The sequence below is a fragment of the Pimephales promelas genome, chromosome 6 (assembly GCF_988280905.1).
Source record: "Pimephales promelas chromosome 6, fPimPro1.hap1.1, whole genome shotgun sequence".
NCBI classification, from domain to species: Eukaryota; Metazoa; Chordata; class Actinopteri; order Cypriniformes; family Leuciscidae; genus Pimephales; species Pimephales promelas.
Window position 1 is genome coordinate 10,939,074 of NC_142774.1, and position 19,412 is coordinate 10,958,485.

The 19,412-nt window shown below is 39.3% G+C and overlaps 1 long non-coding RNA gene across 1 annotated transcript in view; it reads right to left on the reverse strand.

Moving 5' to 3' along the window:
- LOC120491445 (uncharacterized) overlaps positions 1-19,412 on the reverse strand; it is a 106,497-nt gene that overhangs the window by 62,879 nt on the left and 24,206 nt on the right. Inside the window, exon 2 of the long non-coding RNA XR_016169011.1 lies at positions 5,551-5,655. This is a non-coding gene — a long non-coding RNA (uncharacterized LOC120491445). The remainder of the gene's footprint in view (positions 1-5,550; positions 5,656-19,412) is intronic.

Here is a 19,412-nt window from a genome sequence, read left to right on the forward strand (position 1 = left end):
CACTGTATGATCGTTAACTGAAGTGAAGCGTCGCGTTGGGATGCGCGCTCGGCTCGCGCTTCTGTGAACAGAAATAGGCCTACTGCATTCTTTGATTGGTCTCACGAACATTTTAACATTGACGAGCAGGTGTTTGAGTGCTGAAGCAGATCAGATGAAAAGGTCAGTTATCGTCGCGAATCATTGCAGCAACAAATTAGAGTTAATACGGGTACGACTCTAACTGGGTGTTTTTTTTTTATTCACGAAATTGGATTAGCAACTAACGTTAAGATGCGCGTCAGAGGGGATTTAGAAGTGGGTATACGCAATGCCGACTGAAAAGGAAGTGGGTATACGCCGTATACCTGCGTATACCCTGCACTACACCACTGAGCGTCAGTTAGATGACGCCGTAGGATCGCGTCATGTAAGTGACACTAAAGGGCGCCTAAAACGTCAAATATTAAAGCATGGTCAAAGGTGACGCCTTGGGGTGAGAATGCGTTGGAATACAGGCCCAGAAAGTGAAGTGCTTGTGATTGCGACAAGTTAATTAAAAAGTGTGTTAATCTCGTAAAAGGTAAAAAAAGATACCTAAACTCAAAACACTGACAATTTAAATTTTCATTAATAAAACATCAGAATAAAACCATTTAACTTTCATCAGCTACTTATTAGGTTAGTTATGGGTTAGTTATAAAAAATAAAATAAAAACCCTAGTCAAACCCTAGTTTCTATAGTCAAAATATTTTATAGGAAGTTTTTTTTTAAGATGCCACAAACACCTTGATAATCAACGCATTCTCACCCCATGGCGTCACCTTTGACCATGCTTCAATATTTGACGTTTTAGGCGCCCTTTAGCGTCACTTACATGACGCGATCCTACGGCGTCATCTAACTGACGCTAAAGGAAAGCGTCAGTTAGAGGACGCGGTTAGGTTTAGGTGTGGGGTGGGGGTAGGGTACACGCGATCCTAGGGCGTCATCTAACTGACGCTAAAGGGCGCCTAAAGCGTCAGATATTGAAGCATGTCCAAATGCTTCCCATGGCGTCAGTTAAGTGACACCTTGGGGGTGAGAATGGGCTGTGATAATAGCCGCCAAGAAGGGAAAAGAGAAAGGAAAAGTTGTAAGCAGTGAATTATTTTCACTCAGCAAATTCCAAAGATCGCATTGTGCATAACTGTGTATAAAGGCTTTCTGCTACCAAATCACATACGCAGAAGACAATCTTCACCTAGGTCAAGTGTAGATCACTTTCCAAAGTGAGGAGTCTCAGATTAGAAGCGTTCACCACAGAGTGTGATACCCGCAGCAGAAATGACTTCCTGAAACACATTTGCCTTTTTACTTCAATCATTTTCCATTGTTTGGAGGTTACGCTGCCAGCACAGCTGAAGATGATCTAAAAATGCTGTTTCTCAAAATTGCTGTGCGCCTCCCAGGTGTCAGTATAATGGCAAGGATAATTCCATAGGGAACCAGGTACTAGGCAGAGCACCGTTTTCACATTGTGATTTACAAGGCAATGACTCAGAGGCTAATGTCTGTTAGATAAGACTGAGATGATGTTCTTCACCATAACAGCAAAAACCTCCTACTCATATATTATGGTAAAACTGTGAAAAAAGGGCCAAGAGAAACTGTCTAAGGCCAAGGAAGTTGTCCTGTCGGAAGGCCTGATAGCTAACAGGCACTGCTGAACATCACAGAGGATTTTCACATGTTCTCCGGCATATTCTGCAGGTAGTAAAGGGATCAGTAGTCAGTAGATTTTTCAGTAATAGCAACATCAGTAAGTGTCTTCTAGAGTGTGTGTGTGTACTTCTTTCATTTGCATTGTGAGGACCGAATGTCCACAAAAGGATAGTGAAACCTGATATCTCCTACAATGTGAGGACCAGTCATCAGTCCCCACGTGGGAAATATATTAATAAACATACTAAACGTTGGTCATTTGAAAAGTCAGGTTTCTGTACAGTATAAAAACCATTACGCATGGAGAGCCCCCACAAAGATAGCGAAACCAAGTCTGAGTGTGTATATGACTAGGTAGACAAGCAAATGGAGAAAAAAAGACAGAAATGACTGTCTCTTTAGATGTTTGTGTGTCTGTGTGTTTGTATGTGTGTGTGTGTGTAGCAGCAAGACAGCTCCACCCAGTGGCCATCACAGTCCGGAAAACATTAAAGCAGCCAGGGGCCCTTAGGCTTTGGTCACACTGCACATAAATCTGTTCATTGGTCATTCTGTAAGTGATGAAATCTGATCCATTTGTTCAGGCAGTGTAGAAAATCTCATATATCTGCTATAGTAATGACTTGAATAAATTGAGAACATTTTACTCACCCTAGTGTCATTCCAACCCTAATTGATGTTCTTTATTCGAGGGAACACAAAAGGAAGGTTTTAAAGAACTGCACTTACTGCTCTTTTCCATGCATTTATAATGAAAAGGGATTGAAACTTCTGAGCTTCAGCAGAAAAACCATAAAAGAAGCATACAAGTTATCCATAGACTATAGTTTAGTATTGTATATTATATTATAAGACTGCTGTATTATATTAGATTTTTTTGTGTGTTCCAAGGAAGAAAGTTAGGTGGCAGAAGGGTGAATAATGGACTTTCATTTTCCATGAACTAGTCAATTTATAGTTAATACAAAGAGAATACTTATTACCAGTGTTGTAGTACTCGAGACCCGGACTCTGTCTCGAGACCATATTTTAATGGTCTTGGTCTTGTCTTGGACTCGTGTCCATTTGGACTCGGAATTGACTCGTACTCGAACATTTTTTTTTTAGGACTCTGAATTATTCCCGAGTCCACTCGAGCTTAATTAAAAATATTTTTCATGATTATTAATGTATGTTAATAAAATATTTCTTTAAATTGATTGACAAGCCCAGTGATTGGTGATTTTCTAGTGCGCAACTGCGCATGACAAATTATAATAAAATTACTTTTAACACCACCTACTATGTGGCCTTTTTACCCTAAACTGATCATATTTTTTAAACTCTAAGTAAATTCAGTAAAAAAAAAAAAAAAAAGGATTTCTCTAAGTAAATAAAAGTAAATTAGGTAATCAACCCTCACTGGTCTCGGTCTCGACTTAGACTCGACCGTCTCTGGTCTCGGACTCGACTCTCTATGGACTCGGTCTTGACTCGGACTCGACTCTCTGTGGTCTCGGTGTCGACTCGGACTCGAGTGAGGTGGTCTCGACTACAACACTGCTTATTACATAAATTATGTTCAAGCCCATCATTGCATTTTATGATACTCACATGGCCAAAAGACAAAATCAGCATCTGAAGCATTACTTTGTATCTTTTTAATTTAACAAATTTAATATGCAGTGCCAAAAAGCAGTCTCATTCAATGTTTGCTATATTAACACATGTGAGGGTAAATGGGGGAAGTCTTTGTGCTTGAGGAAATGGAAAGTACTAATAATGTAAAACATATCCAAAATGAAATTGTGATTCCAAATCTAAAACAGGATACATGTCCTATTACTTTTTTATACATACTGTAGGCTTTGTATGTCTCTGTGAGTGCATGTCTGTCCCAATTTCTTAGTTTTAAACTGAGGCAGAATAAAAGTTAGACATCAGCGAAACCGGATTTGGAGTGTGCTACGACTGGCTACACTTAAATGATCTCTGCTACCGTACAGGAATACAGCTGTCCTGGCTGGGACCAGATGGAGAAGTGGTTGTTCTCAAAGACAACATAATCACCGATCCACTGGTGTCCACCCTGGGGATCCTGAATAAAGACAGTACACCTCACCAGCTACAGATTAAACGCGGAAGAGCTTCAATTCTTCATAGACAGACCAAAAATGGACAGCACTGGATGGGTCTCAGGCTACAAGGAAAATTTGCTAAAGATTTAGTGACATTTACATGCAGCCAATTTTTGGGTTATGGTCGAGATAAGGTCACTATTCGGGTTTCTGAAACATTAGGAATAACCCGTTTACATGCGTGGGCAGAGAGAGTTTCTCCTACATGGAATTGCAATATCCCGATGTAAACGGTGACGCGCGGTTAGCGTCTAGACGTACGGACAACCTTAAAAGAATTTCCGATTCTTCTTCCTGCATCCAAAGACAACAACAATAAACAACCGATACGCGTTTACATGACCAAAAATTCGGGTTAGAAAAGGGGTACCCCAGGTATAATATCCCGGCTTTTAAAATCCGGGATATGAGCATATTCGGGTTTTTGCATGGCCGTTCGCGACCGGGTTATTGCTAATATCCTGGTTTTGAACGGTTATTGGCTGCATGTAAACATAGTCAATGTTTCATTATGTCCTGAAAAACCCTTCAATCTCAGATGACATTTTAATTTTCATGACTAAAGCAAGATTACAGTGTCTTCCAAGGAAGACTGAATTGTAGATCTGTCACCTTGTAAATGACCCTTCCCAGGGTTTTTGGATCTTGTTTTTTTTTTTGGTAATGTCTTTCAGATCCAAATAAATGCATTCAAATGTGTGTGTGCGTGCAAAACACAAGAAAAACAAATTTCTGAATAAATCTGTTTCCAAAAATAAACTAAAGTCTTAAATTTACGGGAACAGTTTACTGACAACGGACCTGTTCATGAAACACAAGCAGATCGAATTTCTGTGTAAATCATTGTACAAATCCATTTGTGCGTTTCAGTTCTTCTGGTGTTTGGTGTAATCAATTTGAATGCCATGCCCCAATTTGCATACTACTTCTGATTCCACACTTCTCGCATATCTGCCACAAAAAAAACTTGAATGTAATGAATTATTTACATGGTCCATTAAAAAAACCCTTTTTCAAGGTGAACCCCTTTAACCCCACCGAATGTGTTTTATATAAATGTGCCTTTGTGTGGTTAAGGAAGATTTTAAGGAGTTTGTTTGTAGACACCATTGACTGTCCATCATTCGTACTACACTGTTAAATATTTAGTTTACCCAAAAATAAAAATTCTCTTCATCAAAAGACTTGGATTTAACCATTTAATCCATATGGATTTATTTTACAATCTGTATGCGTACAAGTTATAAAGGCATCTAGAAACAAATCGATAGAGTAGTTTAATACAAGTGTTATGAAGTGATTGCCAGATTTAATTTTAGTTTCTGTGACGCATACACTTTATTAGGTACACCTTTTCAACTGCTCATTAAGCAAATATCTACTCAGCCAATCACATTGTAGTATCTCTGTGCATTTATGCATGTGGACATGGGCTGTTTCTCAATAAATGTCACAACCTTTTAACCATTTCTTACAAATTAGCCTATTATAGACATTGTTTTCATATAAGTTTATATCTTATTTTAATTTACTGTGAGCATTTATGAAAATGAGTAGCCTATGCTTTGTCAATGTTAAGATTCTTTTTAATATGCCAATAAAAATACTGCTGCTTTTTAAAGGTCTTTATTAAAATTAAGCAAAAGAGACGGTTAAATGTTTACTTCCAAGAGCCGTCACGTATTTTGAGTTTGCAGCAGTAAACTCTTAAGTGAGAACGAGAGGTTTAAAGCTCACAGGCTTCCGTACCTCGACTGGCCGCAGTGCAGTCCTCACTGTTGCCAGAGTGCCTTGCCTGTTCCAGTCCAGCCGTGTCCTGATGAATCGTCTTAATGAATCCATGTCTTATCTGAACTGGAAGACAAAATAATAATAATAATTAAATAAATATAAATATAAAAAATAAAATAATTGAAAATAATTGAAACAAACAAAACCATGTAATATCAGTAATATTTGAGGCAAAAATGTCCCCACCTACGGAACTCCCTTAAATGTGTGGTTAAATAGACATTTCACTTTTAAATAGGCATTTTACTTAGTGTCTGCTGCAGATATGGTAGTGTAGAGTTAGCAGCCTAGTTAGCTCTTAGAATACTGATATTGTTTGATCCGTCTCTTGTCTCACCCCTTGCAGCAATAATTTGGTCTGAACTGAATGTGCTTGTTATAAAGCAGGTGGGTGTTTCTTAAACTAAAGGCAATCTTTTTTATTAAAACCAGTAAAACAAAACTTTTTTTTTTGTTATATGAAAGTCATTTAAGAGTGCTTAAAAGTTTACCATGTTTCATCAATTATTTTTGCGACTCCTCAAAATGAATTAGTATAGACTTTAATCTCACAACAAACTTTCATTTCAAAATTTAGGAACTCTATCATATAACTATAAATGATCTAAACAAAGTATAAAATAGGTAAACATTTTGATATTTACATATTGTTTGACTGCCCTTTAGTTATGGTCTCATTTGCTTAATTAGCCAACACTCATCAAAAAAAAAGTATTAATGTCGACTTTTAGCATAACCTTTTTACGGTCATCCTCTTATTGAGGCTTGAGACTACATCTGTCTAAGTCAAGAAACGGGCTGGGTAATGATATACAGCTAAACTTGAGACTAAAATGAGCCACATGGTTTGGGCTCAGTGACAGTTGGACCTCAGATTTATCAACATTCCCTCCAACCCCTTCACAATTACTGACAAATTAGACTGATTGAGCCAATTTGTCATGCAAGCTTTATATAACGTTGTATACGAGGCGCAGGCACACAAAGTGAAGTTTCCTGCCGCCAGCTTGTATCTCGGCCAGATTGCATTCGTTACTAGGCAACCAAAAACATTGCGTGAACACACAAAGTGATGGAGAAGGTAAGTTGGAAGAAAGCTCGTCTTACATTTTTAGGCTGGAACATTTAATATTATAGCCCATCATATACATTATTATTAATGCAGTCAAAAACTCTACAACTACTTTGCAACCAGGCCAGAAGTTTTGGCTCAGTTTGGCTAGCTTACGCTATCTGAAACTTGGGGAAATGTTAGTGGGTATGGGAAAGACTGAAGATGTATTTCTTCATTTTATTTTAAATTATATATTATATTGTATTAATAGTCTTTCTAGTTACATTAAGGCTACATGTATTAAAGCAGAGTTCTCATTTCCTGTCAAAACATACATTAATGTATGCCCCCTACCCCTGTTATCAAGGCTTAAAAATGTGCAACAAACATTTAATGTTACAACACAAAACACAATTCATAAGCTGGAGTGTACACACACACACACACACACACACACACACATCTTAATACTCTAATAAGTCCCACCACACAATAAATCATAATACCATTTCGACTAGACACATTAAAAATGCAAAAAAAAAGGTTTGTTTTTCCAAACTGTTTGGAGCAATTTCTTATATTTTTGTAATTTTGAATTTTGAAATATAACATTAAAGAGTTTATTTGATCTGATAAATGACCAAGCCATTCATCACATTTACCATTTATTATAACTTCAATTTGTGCTGGTTAATCATGAACAATGGGTAAAATTGGGTGGCAGGGGCGGGACTCCATTAGGGCTTCTCTCCTAACCGGATGTGATCTGACTCCAAGCTTTTGATAAAACATGAGAACCCTGATGTTACACTGGCGTCTCACAGGTGGATCATCCAAGCAGGAATTCTTACACAGCTCCAGAAGGCCAGACAGCTATAACGTCCCTATTGTTATTTTCAGTGAAAGTCTGCTGAGCGATGCTGGTTGATCTTTTTCCTTTGTTACATGTTATGCCACCTGTTGAGATTATCATGAATATGCTTTGAACAGCTAATATGCACCCATCACACCCTCCACTGAGTTGAGTCAACATAAAATTGTCATGATAACAAAATAACTGCATGTGAAATATATCTATTTATATAAGAGTATGAACATTTGCATCATGTCAGTTTCTCAGCTTGTTCTTCCACCATTTAGGTTTTATCATAGATACAGAAAGCATGTGGCAAATCAATATAAATAGTGGAACTGCAAGCTAAAAACAAGACATATCAAACAGATTCAAGAAGACCTCTCTGTAAAATCTCTGTATAGCGAATAGAGAGTAGGGAACAGAGACGTTCCGTCAGATGGCGACGAATGGGGTTTCACTTAGAAAGCCTTTCGACTTTGTTTATACAAAACGAGCCAAAGGGCAAAGAAAATGCCATGGGTTAGTGGAATTTGCATAGCGCATCTCCGCCTTACCTCGTGGGTATAAAAAGTTTGCTCTTTTCCCAGTTGACCTGAAGGCCCAGATGGGGCCAAGTCCCTGTGTTTGCAAAGCTGATATTGAGAGTGAGCTAGATTCCCGCCAGTTGTCAAGATAGTTCAGGATGCGAACCCTATGTTCCCAAGGGGTATCAAGGGCTGCCTGGGCGACCTTCGTGAAGACGCGAGGAGACAGGGCTAGCCTGAAAGGGAGAACCGCGTACTGGTATGCCTGCCCCTCAAAACAAACCATAGGAATGGTCTGTGTCAAGGGAGAATGGAGACAAGAGAATGTAAGTAGGTGTCTTTCAGGTCGATCGCTGCAAACCAATCCTGGGGCCGCACACATTCGAAAATGCGTTTGTTGATGAGCATCCTGAATGGCAGCATGTGAAGGGAGCGGTTCAGAACGAGCAGGTCAAGGATTGGCCATCACCCACCGTTTTTCTTCGGGACAATGAAGTACGGGCTGTAGAAGCTGGACCTCATTTTGGCTGGAGGCACAGTCTCGATTGCACCCTTTGCCAGCAGGGTAGCAATCTCCGCTCTCCTGATAGGGGCATTGCCAGCGACCATAGCGGAGCAGACTCCCCTTAATTGCGAAGCTGAGCCTGGTCGTCCGAGCGACCCAGCGGGACAGGTCCGGAAGCTCTAGCCAGGCTTTCCAACGACTGTACCAATGGGGTCAAATGAACCACAGACTTTCCATCAGTGGTGCAGCGAGGCAGAATGACTGGGCAGGGGTCTGCTCTGCCAGGGGGTTGCGACAGAGGAGGATGAGAGCAGCATGGTCCGGGGACAGCACGCACTGTCATCCGGCTCTGGGACAGAGGAGGACAAGGGGTGATCAGTTCGTCCTTCCCTAGGCATCACCTGATGCTGGAGCGCTGGGTCAGTCCCGTCCTTGTGCATTTCCATGAGCACCAGCAGAATGGTCATGGCATGCAGTGAGGCGGCTGCCTGTCCTGTAGGAGGCTTTTTATGACAGTATTGGCTATGACTCAACAAGAAATGTTAGACTAAGACATCCTTCTCATAGCCATGGACTCTTTGCCATTGGCTCGTTTTGTATACTCGAAGTTACAGGCTTCGGACGGTTGCTTAGAATAGGGCCGAGAAGAAGCACTCTGAGGACACAGTAGCATCACGATTGAGCGTTCAACCCGGGGGGACCCCAGTGTACCCATGGGTAGCGGCCCTTTCGAAGGAAGGAAGGAAGGAAGGGCGGAGAAGATCAACAAGGGATCGCTGGAAGACATTGGGGTCTTCGAGGATATCGAGATCTCCTTCTCATCCGAGATCAATCCGGATCAACAATCGTCCAGCAGCGAGCGCTCAGGACAGGGTGGAAGGTTCCACTCTAGTCCGATGTTCGCAGCGGGCCGTCATCTCAGGATCTGACTCGACAAATGCCATATGCACACCCGAAAGTTGCAGCATTGTCTTATCTTCACTTGCTGAAGATTCTAGCCCGCCCTGTGATGCTGCGATGGACAACAGATCCGATTCTTGAGTGTCAAGGGAAACCCGCGGGACATCCGAAAATAGACCTGGGGAATCCCCTGAACACTCGCTGGTTGCATCACTGAAGAGGGGTCTTGGTCCACGGACAAACACTCTGCGTTTTTTTTCTATGCTCACACCCTCAGGTTACCCTGGCCACCAGCTGAAGTAGCACCTCATGTGGAGAGTGAGCACCTCACGTGTGGATGAGGTGACTCTCTCTCTCTCTAACGAGATCATTGAGTCTCGACCGTAATGACCCAATGGTCACATTCCCGCGGGGAGATTTTGAGTCATCCACAAACGCTGCTCTAGCGTGATGAAGCCCAAGCATGCAGAGCAGATTATGTGCCCATTTAAATCGTAAATGAGTCGACCGCAATCAAAAATACTCGGGCCAGACGTCTTTAAAAAGACGTGCTGCGTGCAAGCTCCTTTGTGAGAGGAGAAAAAAAAAACTCTGCGACGTTGAAGAAAGCAGGGAGAAACACACTCACTGGCAGATCACTTCACAGACCAGCACGCAATGTGACCTCTCTTCACATCGGTGTCACACCAACAACGGAGAGAGTGGCTCTTCTCGAAGAAATCGGAGTGACAACGAAAGGGAACTGTATTTTCCTTGCCAGTGTTGCACAACTGATTACAAGAGAGGAAATATGCACAAGCTTGTCTTTGTGTGCAAATGAATGATCAAGGGTGATTCTGATGTGCCATGCATGCCATGACTTCATCCACAGACCAAACAGAGCAGTGCAAATATGCAGAACAGCTTTGAGATACAAATAAAATAATGTACCCCATCAAGGTGCAAAATTAATGCATTTGAGGAGCAGAGAAGAGTGTCTTAGTCTAACATTTCTTGTCGAGTCATAGCCAATACCGTCATACAAATCCTGTGCATAGTACTTTATATTTTAGAACATGATTTTGGCCAAATGACAGAAAAAAACGGAGCGTCAACATAGCTACTGTAAGTTGGTGGAAAACATAATATAAATTACTTATAGCCTCAGAAGGGGTTGTTCTAATGACAGACAAAACGCGTTTGTTTGAAATTCTCAGAAATGCAAGGTTCAAAATCCTCATAACTTCATTTGAGCTTGATTTAGTAAAACATTTATAATACAAATGGCACATGGAAGAGTCTCACTGAGTCTTTTTTTTATTTTTTATTTTTTTTAAGGGAATATAAACCCAAGTATTCATTTTAAAGGTTTTGGAGGTTAGTGTAACAGTTAAGGAACTTAACAGACAGTCGACTTTAAAGAACCATTTAATCGAAACGGTCACAGGTTTATGACAAGGAATGCAGTTCCAACCGTCTTTCCAGATGCACCAACAGCTACAGGTGTACAGGTGATATATTTTGTTAGGCTAACGTTACTCTAGCTAGCTAACGAAGCTAGCCCTTTCATAACTGATAGATCGACACTGACAACGTTAGTGAAGAATACGTAACAGTTCAATGCATTGTGTAGAGTGACAGTGTAACTAAGAGTATAGTGTAACTAAGTTAATACCGTAAAACTTCAAATAATAGCCAAGTCCCAAATAGACGCCTGTCTTTTTTTACACGCCTGGTGTGGCTGCAGGTTTGGGTAAATAAAGGCCGGTCTCAAATAGAGGCCGGGTCTGTTTTTTTTTTTAGTTTCGGGTTGTATTAAATCTAATAAAACCCGTCAGATCGTAGCATCTTGTTTAGGCTCATTTGGAAATGAGGCCCGATGTCAAAAATTCTGAACCACCCCTTTAAAATCGAGAGCAACTATAAATACTGAGCAGAATAAAGAATATACATTTGTTTTGAGATGCTCCGGAATGAATAATCTAATCACGTTTGCTGGCAGTTCCTTCATGCAAGCATTTTTTAGATTAAATGTTTTCCAGTAAACATTTAAACACATTACATTATAATTTGCACACATCAGTAGTCAGAAAGCGAGAGAAAAGCAAAGAGAGAAGAACCAAAAAATTAACAAGACCCCTCCACCCCTCCATTTCTGTTCAAATGTATTTATTTCTGCACTCTTTTTTTACAGATACAGAACCATGTGATTTGAAAAATTTCCTGCATCTTTGAACATCTCCACCTCTCCTATAATAGAATGCACGAATCTTCCTCAGAGTGGAGTTACTAAACAACAACAGAAAAGCAGTTGATGCATTTATCCTAGCCTCGCCATTGCAGTATCACTAGGATTGTGTTTTGTATGCGCACAAACACACACCAAAGAGAAAGAAAATCTGAGTTATGATCCATGACTATATCCTAAGTCTTTAGGCAGATGTCAAGGCCTGAGAAGTTAGCTGGATTATCTACTAAAAACAGATTATATATGGTTGTGTGAAGATATTAAAGTGGCAGCATCAAAGCAGATATCTGGTATAAAACATGACATGTAGGGACCCCACTGACACACACCATACGCACAACGCCTGATGTTCAAAAGGAGCTGCACACGCATCCAGATGAGAATCTCATAGAATGTTGGATATGCTTGATATGACATGAGTACAGTCACAGACGCATCTTCCAACTGCTCACGTTCACCTTCATAACAAGAAAAACAAAATAAATATATAAAAAGGACTTGCTGCATTTTGACATGACATGCATGGCAAGTATATCGCAGACAACCAGAAAAAGGCCTCAGTTGCCTCAGTCATTGTAAATTGAAATACCGAGTTAGACCCCAGAGACTGAGTGCAAAATGACATTTTCAGCCATCTAGAGACTTTTGCAATGTAAAGATCCTATTGGGAGAAATAAGTGATGGGAAACTTTTTCTCCTTGATGCTTGTCTCCTTGTTTCCTCCTTTGTTTGCTTACTATGGGATAGATTTGACATTTCAATATAGACAAAGTGCCTAGGGGGGAACAGCAACAGAAAGTGAGATGAGATATTTTAACTTGTCCGAAACTCGTGATATTTCCCGATGTTAGAGTCAATGACATATTAGAGTCAGATGGAAAAAAAAAGGAAAAAAAAAAATATAGATTTAAAAATCTAGCTTTTAAAACACACATACAAAAGCATATTACACACACAATACATATATCTTTCACACAAAACTTGAGGCTGTATTTATTTGATAATATTATATAAATGTAATATTCTAAATAATTACTACAAATTAAAAAAGAAAAGATATTTAGAAAAGATAGATAGTAAAAACATTTCCAAATATTTTTAAATATATTTTAGAATACATGTACCATTCCAATTTCTTCAGAATTCAATCTAGTATGCTAAGATTTACTGTGCAATAAATAGTTCTTATAATTATAATAAACTGATTATTATTTTTATCAAAATAACATAATTTCAAATATAAATATTTCACATTAAAAATGTATTTGTGACTATCAATTGCATTGAATAATGAATTATGTACAGTATAATAGTGTATAGCAGCATTACCCAGACAGACTTTTTGTTTGTTTGTTTATGCCCCCCAATATATATATATATATATATATATATATATATATATATATTCAATTCAGAAATTAAAAACATTCTCATCATATTTAGGTCAATTTAGGAACAAATTAGAAACAAATTCTAGAAACATAGCAACAATGTTATTGACCTATTAATCTTTATATTTGCAACACAAATGCTGTTTTGTTTCAACCCATGTTTGGGTCAGGGACAAAACCCAATCGTTGGTTCACATCTACCTTGTTTGGTCTGGACTTTCTGACTTTTCAGTTTGGTCCGAATCAAAATTACAAGGCGTGAAACCTACCCCGGATCACGGTCCAGATACAACAGATGAAATTTGGTCCGACGAAAAGAGGTAGTCTTGGTCCAGATCAAACTGAACAAAGGTTTGGTTCATTTCTAGTCTGAAAGCATTTCTATATCGTTCGGACTTTCAGACCTTTTACAGGAAGTTCCCGTGGTTCCCACATAGCCGGAAAAAAAACAAAACAACAGAAGATGGCAGGAAAAATGAGCTGTGGTAGCACATGGGGAGAGGAGGAGACGAGGTTTTTAATTAAAGAATGGTCAGATGACACAAGAAGTCAACTTGCAGTCTCCTCCTTTCCTGCCGGCGACAATAAAATGTTTGCATGACAAGGACGTTCATTTGGTGAATTTGAACAATCCTTGTGTATAGTTGGTACTGCAGGTAATTATGCCATAAAAATAACAATATAGTTGCAACGATATGCATCTGTTCATTCATGTTGTCAAAGTTACCTGCCGAATTGACAACACGCTTACGTCAGACGCACGTCTATTTACAAAACCAATCAATGTCAAGATGCAGCCCACATAGATGATGACAACAAGACGCAAGTATGTCACGTAAAGTTCTTTAATGTGCTCGCATAATTGAAAAACTTTCTGAAAGTATAAAATGTATCAAAACGTGAACTTTGGTGGGGACTTTCAGGTGTGAAAACGCCCTTAATTACATTTTTAAACTCAATGGTTGGGTTTGTCCATAGATGACCCAAACATAGGTTGAAAAAGCACCCAGCATTTAGAGGTAAGAAGCCACAAGTTCTCTTCAGGGACAAATTTGAGTAGGGGGTCTAAAAATCTCTTGGTTTCCTGATACACAGTGTGAGGTGAGACAGAGGCAGCAAGATATCAGTTAAGTTCAACTCAGATTTGACAGGATGCGTTTAGAATGAATGCGGGGGGCATAAGCTTGACTCGTTCCGACGGTTGGGTCGCCACGTGCATCATGGCTGGCCTGGGGTGAGTTAAATGGTTTCTCTCTAAGCACTGCTGCCTGAGGTGGTGGACCGAGAAAGTACAGCCACCATTTTATCAATTTCACACCTGCTCTGCTTTAGAATACAGGACAGCGTGAGAAAATCCATATTTTCTCTATGACTAATTTTAATTACAGCCATCCACACAGACTCTATTGTCTACAGCGCACAAAGAATAGATGTTTAATCCAGCATTACAGCATGCAAAATATCTCCCAAGTTCTTGTAATCTTGGCCGTTTACCAACATTGAGCCTAAACAGACATGGCGAAGGATTTGACGATTAACAAAAGCTGCTAAGAGAAAAAAAATATATACTATGGCTTTGCTAAGATAGGCAGAAAAATCTGATGCATTGGCATACCCCACTCAAGTCAGTTTAGTTTTTGTTTTCGGTATAAACAATGATAAAACCAAAATCATTCTGATGTTTACCAATCCAAACCAGATTACAAGTACTTTATTTATATTAATTATTCATTAATTCATTCCTTGTGTAGAACTGTGACCTTTCCCATGCTTTGAATTTATTCAGGGGTTTTAGATATATTTGGGGAAATACAATGTGTGCAGTTTGAAAAAGTGAGTGTACAATTTAAAGTTGTGTACAAATTAGTTAAAATGGATAATTAAAAAGCTGATAATTACTGATAGCATGTTTCTCAATAAACCACACAATATACTGTATAACTCATCTTGCTGCCTGTCTTTCAAGGAACAATTTAAAAACCATGAAGATGGATGGGCATAACATAGCACATAGGCTTTGTGCTACAGCCACTATTCAGATTTAGACACATTTATGGCCTCATGTCAGTGGGGAAGGCCTGATGGTGTGAACAATAGCAGAAGTTTCCAGACAAGTCTCTCACCACCTTATCAGGCTTGAGACTGACAAACAGCTCTTGTCAAAATGTTAGTGGTTAATGTGATTGTAGGTGGCAGATATACTAGCGTGGCAGCCTTGTGCGTGCAGGTTAAGTTGTGTTGTAGTATGGCTGGTCATCTTGAATGGGACACTGAGGATCAATCTTCTTTATGTGGATGCAGTACACCCGTTTAACAGGCTTCAAACTGGCCCCAATGCTCCAATACAGCAGTTGTTGTCTGACAACACGCAAAGATATGACAATCTGTGAAATGGAGTATATGCTGTTAAAGGTCTCCATAAATAGCATCAAAACCTCTATGGATTGTGGTTCAATCCAATATTGTTTCAACCAAATGTTTAATTTAATTGACAGCGATTTATATTGCAGAAAAATCAAAACAAATCATTTTTATTTTATTTTTTTTCGTGCAGCCCTACTCACATTTGAGGGCGAGAGATTTTGCACAGTTGGGACTCTGGTTGTTTGGGAATTCAATATTTTAGTGTGTGGTGTGCTGCCTTGGTCACATTGCGGTATTCCACTATACTACAGGAAAAAAAATCTGATACGATTTTAAAAACCTTTTTGTGTGGGCTCGCGGAAGGAGATCGGTTTCAAAACTGTGCCGTCTAGTGGCCAACAAACCGAACACTTGTCCTCTTTAAACCGTGAGCTCTGAGGTGAGACATACTATACATTGGTAGCTGTAGATGTGCAGACTAAGGCTCAATCCCAATTCACCCCTTGGCCCTACCCCTTAGCCCTACCTCTCCGTTTTGCGCGTTCACGTCTAGGGGTAGGGTGTCTCGATTCTTCTTGAGATCGAGGGGTAGGGCGAAGGGGTAGGGCTACATAGCCCTCAAAACGGAGATTTTTTTGAGAGGCACACACCAAATGGAGGGCTAAGAGAAAACTTCACGGAATGCATTGGAAATCACCGGCGAGATGGATCGCAAACGGTTAAACTTTTAAAATTAGCGCCAGATGATTCCACCATACACTTTATTTACTCTTATAATAACACTATAGCCGTTTAAATTAAGAAATGGTATAATAAATTACCTTTCCGATCAGAAAAGACATACATTTCGAGGAAGGGATGTTAATCATCATGTTTATTCAAAGTTAAGAGCAGCTGCGCTGATTGTCAGGTGTTGTCATGGAGAAATCCTGTACAAACTCTGTAACGGCAGAGCCATCGCCGACGACTGATGACGTATCGGGTTCATGAAGGGTTGTTCCATTTCGTAGGGGAATATTTCAACCCCTTGGCCCTTGTAACTCCGTTTTACACTCGAAAACAAGGGGTAGGGCCAAGGGTTGAACTGGGATTCAGCCTAAGGGTTTGGGACCAGTAAAGAGCTGTGGCGTTCAAGACTATTAGATGCTTTATGGCCACAAAGTAAATTTTCCAAAGGTTGAGCAAGAGAGGAAATACGTCTTTTGTTTTGTTTAAGTGTCTTTTTCTTTTTCTTTTCTGGAGGGATGAATAGAAAGTGGCTGGAAAGGGACAGCAGGAGATATAAATAAATTACTCAAGGGAGAGATGGGATGCAAACATCTCTCTAGGTGGGTTTAGCAGTTTATGAATTTGCAGCTCTTTACTTTAGATGAATTTGATAGCCTGAGCCACTTGTAAAACATGCCACAGTCCATCAATGGTGAGAGATTTGTTTACCTCAAAATCTATTCAAGCCCTAAACAAAAGAGGAGAAGAAAATGGAGTAGAGTAACTGCAAAACTTTTAAAGAGCTGTTGCCTGCACCTTGGACACTTCTTAAAAGAGCTCGATTATTCCTGGAATCCATAAAGCTGTACATTTTAGACTTGCATACATTGGTCCACTTAATCCAAAAATGCACATAGTGACAGTGCCAAAGAGGGCTGGAGTCTTTATATGCCATCTTGATGGGGATTAAGGGCAAACAACTGAAGTCAACAGGGGCTTAGTTTAAATTGTTTGGGTTTAATCGGGGTTTTTTAGGCTGTTTACTGAAGATCACCTGAGGACAAAGCATGTGGTACACCAAGCTGGAGAAGCTGGCAAGCACAAAGTAAAAAGGGAATAATAATAAAAAGACACGGCAGAGAAAAAAAAATTGGGGTAAAGATAGAAGGGGACAACCACTAAGATAGTTTGCAACTCATCGACTGAAGCCTTTTTGCCCTAACTTGAGTTGACAATACGAAATTTTAATTTACTATACTTGCATACTGAATGTTTTACTGGCTCTGAAATCTTATATTTAGACTGCTCAATAATTAATATTCTGAGAAAACAGAAAGTGTAAATTCAACTCATGAATTTATAAAATACGAAATGCATATTTATATAATCCCATCCAAATGTATTACATGCTGTTTTGGTACAAGTACACAAATAATGTCTTTCCCAGATTGATTTTGGTATTTTTATTTATTCTAAGACTGCTGTCATTTCCTAGAACACAGCATGGTTCCAGAGCTTGTTCCTCTGAGCCAGTAAAGTCCCCTACTTCTCTGACTCTAACGCTTTACATTATGAAGTTGATTCAGGGAGTGCTTCTGTTTACAGGTTTCTCAGAAAAGCTCTAAATCAGACACTTCCCTGTCACCAGGGATGCAGACAAACACCCAGTTCATCCAAATAACTGAATCATGGACTCTGCGACAAAGCAGATTTAAATAACCTATCAAAGCTCATACAAACAAGGACACTTACTCGGATCCACAAATTGACATTTAAAAGTACGGCAGAAAAAGCTAATGAGATATGTTATCCATGATTTGTCACAATGGGTAGCCTACACTTGTGGTTATGTTAATAAAAAAATCATACTATCATAGAAAATGTCAATGGTGGCATGCAGAGTTTTTGAAACATTGCCTTAATCACTATAGACACTGGGGTGAACAAGTCTACTCAAATCATGTCATGTTACAAAATGGCTAAAATTCCTGCCTCTCATATAAGGATCATGTTACACTGAATAGAAAAATCAGGACATCCCTAATTAGGTCTTTTGTAGCTTTACGAATGCATTTGACCACATGAGCGTTTACACTACAGAAGCAATTCGGTCGAATAAATTTTTAACTACGTCTGAAGTGGTCGAAAATGAACAAGCTCCATTTTTTTAGACCCCAATTACACCTGCATTTACTTGTGATACGATCGAACAAAATTGCTCTAAATACGAGATGTAAACATGGCCTAAGAGACAAAAAAAAATATCTAAAATGACCACAACTTTTTTTGAATGGTAATTACAATATGGCACAAGCAATTAATCGTCTAAAATTACACCAATATGGCTTTTTAAACTGCTGATTAACCTTACGTTTGTTTCCCACTTAATTCTAAATATGCAAATCATGCAGTAAAGCCTTAGTTTCTAAGATAACTGAAAGACTGTTTTTGCTGTTTTATGTATTAAATAAGAAAAATAAGTCAACTTAAGTATGATACAATTGAATAAGCTAGAAATAAAGCACATATCTGCACTAGAAACAACTTGACTTGCTTTTCTCCAAACCCAAATGCAAAAAAACAAAAAGGGACGACAGTATCAATATGTCTGTATCTGCTAATCAAAAATACTGGATCAAGTTTGAAAAGGATGTTAATTTCTTTGGAATCGTTTCATTTAATCCAAGTTCAGATTCTTGAGTTGGTTTAGAAATGCATTTACATTTATGTGTTTGTGAGTAATAGTGAGTTTGTTTGCTGGGCAGAATGTCAGTCTGTCATGTTTGAGTATAATAGGAAGGGAGCCCTTATGGGGAATGAGTGGTTAAAAGAGAGACAGAGACTGTGTGTATGTGTGTACTGGTAAAGTGGCAATGGTGGCAGAAGGATGAAAATTGATTTATTGCAGCAGTGATGAGGAGCGGCGTGCGGGCGGCTCTGGGGAAGCGGACTGCGGCAACATAAAACAGCGCTTTTGATAGTAATTGCTGTGGCGGTCCCAGAGGACCTGCTAACGTCGGCCAAATTTATGCATCTCTGACATGGAACCCCTCTCTAATTTTGCTTCTCTAAAGTTAGTGCCGGAGACTCTGTCTTTGCCCACACTTCTCTCTCTTCAGCGGCTCCCTGTCATTACCAGTGTGAGTTAGGAAAAGAGCTTTACTCCAATATAAAACTGGTTGTAGTCCATTTCGGCCATGCTTGAGCTAATCAATGCCCAAGGCAGCAATGCAATGTCCACTGTATTTTATAACCCCAAGATTTCAGTTACACTGGAAAATAACTTATATT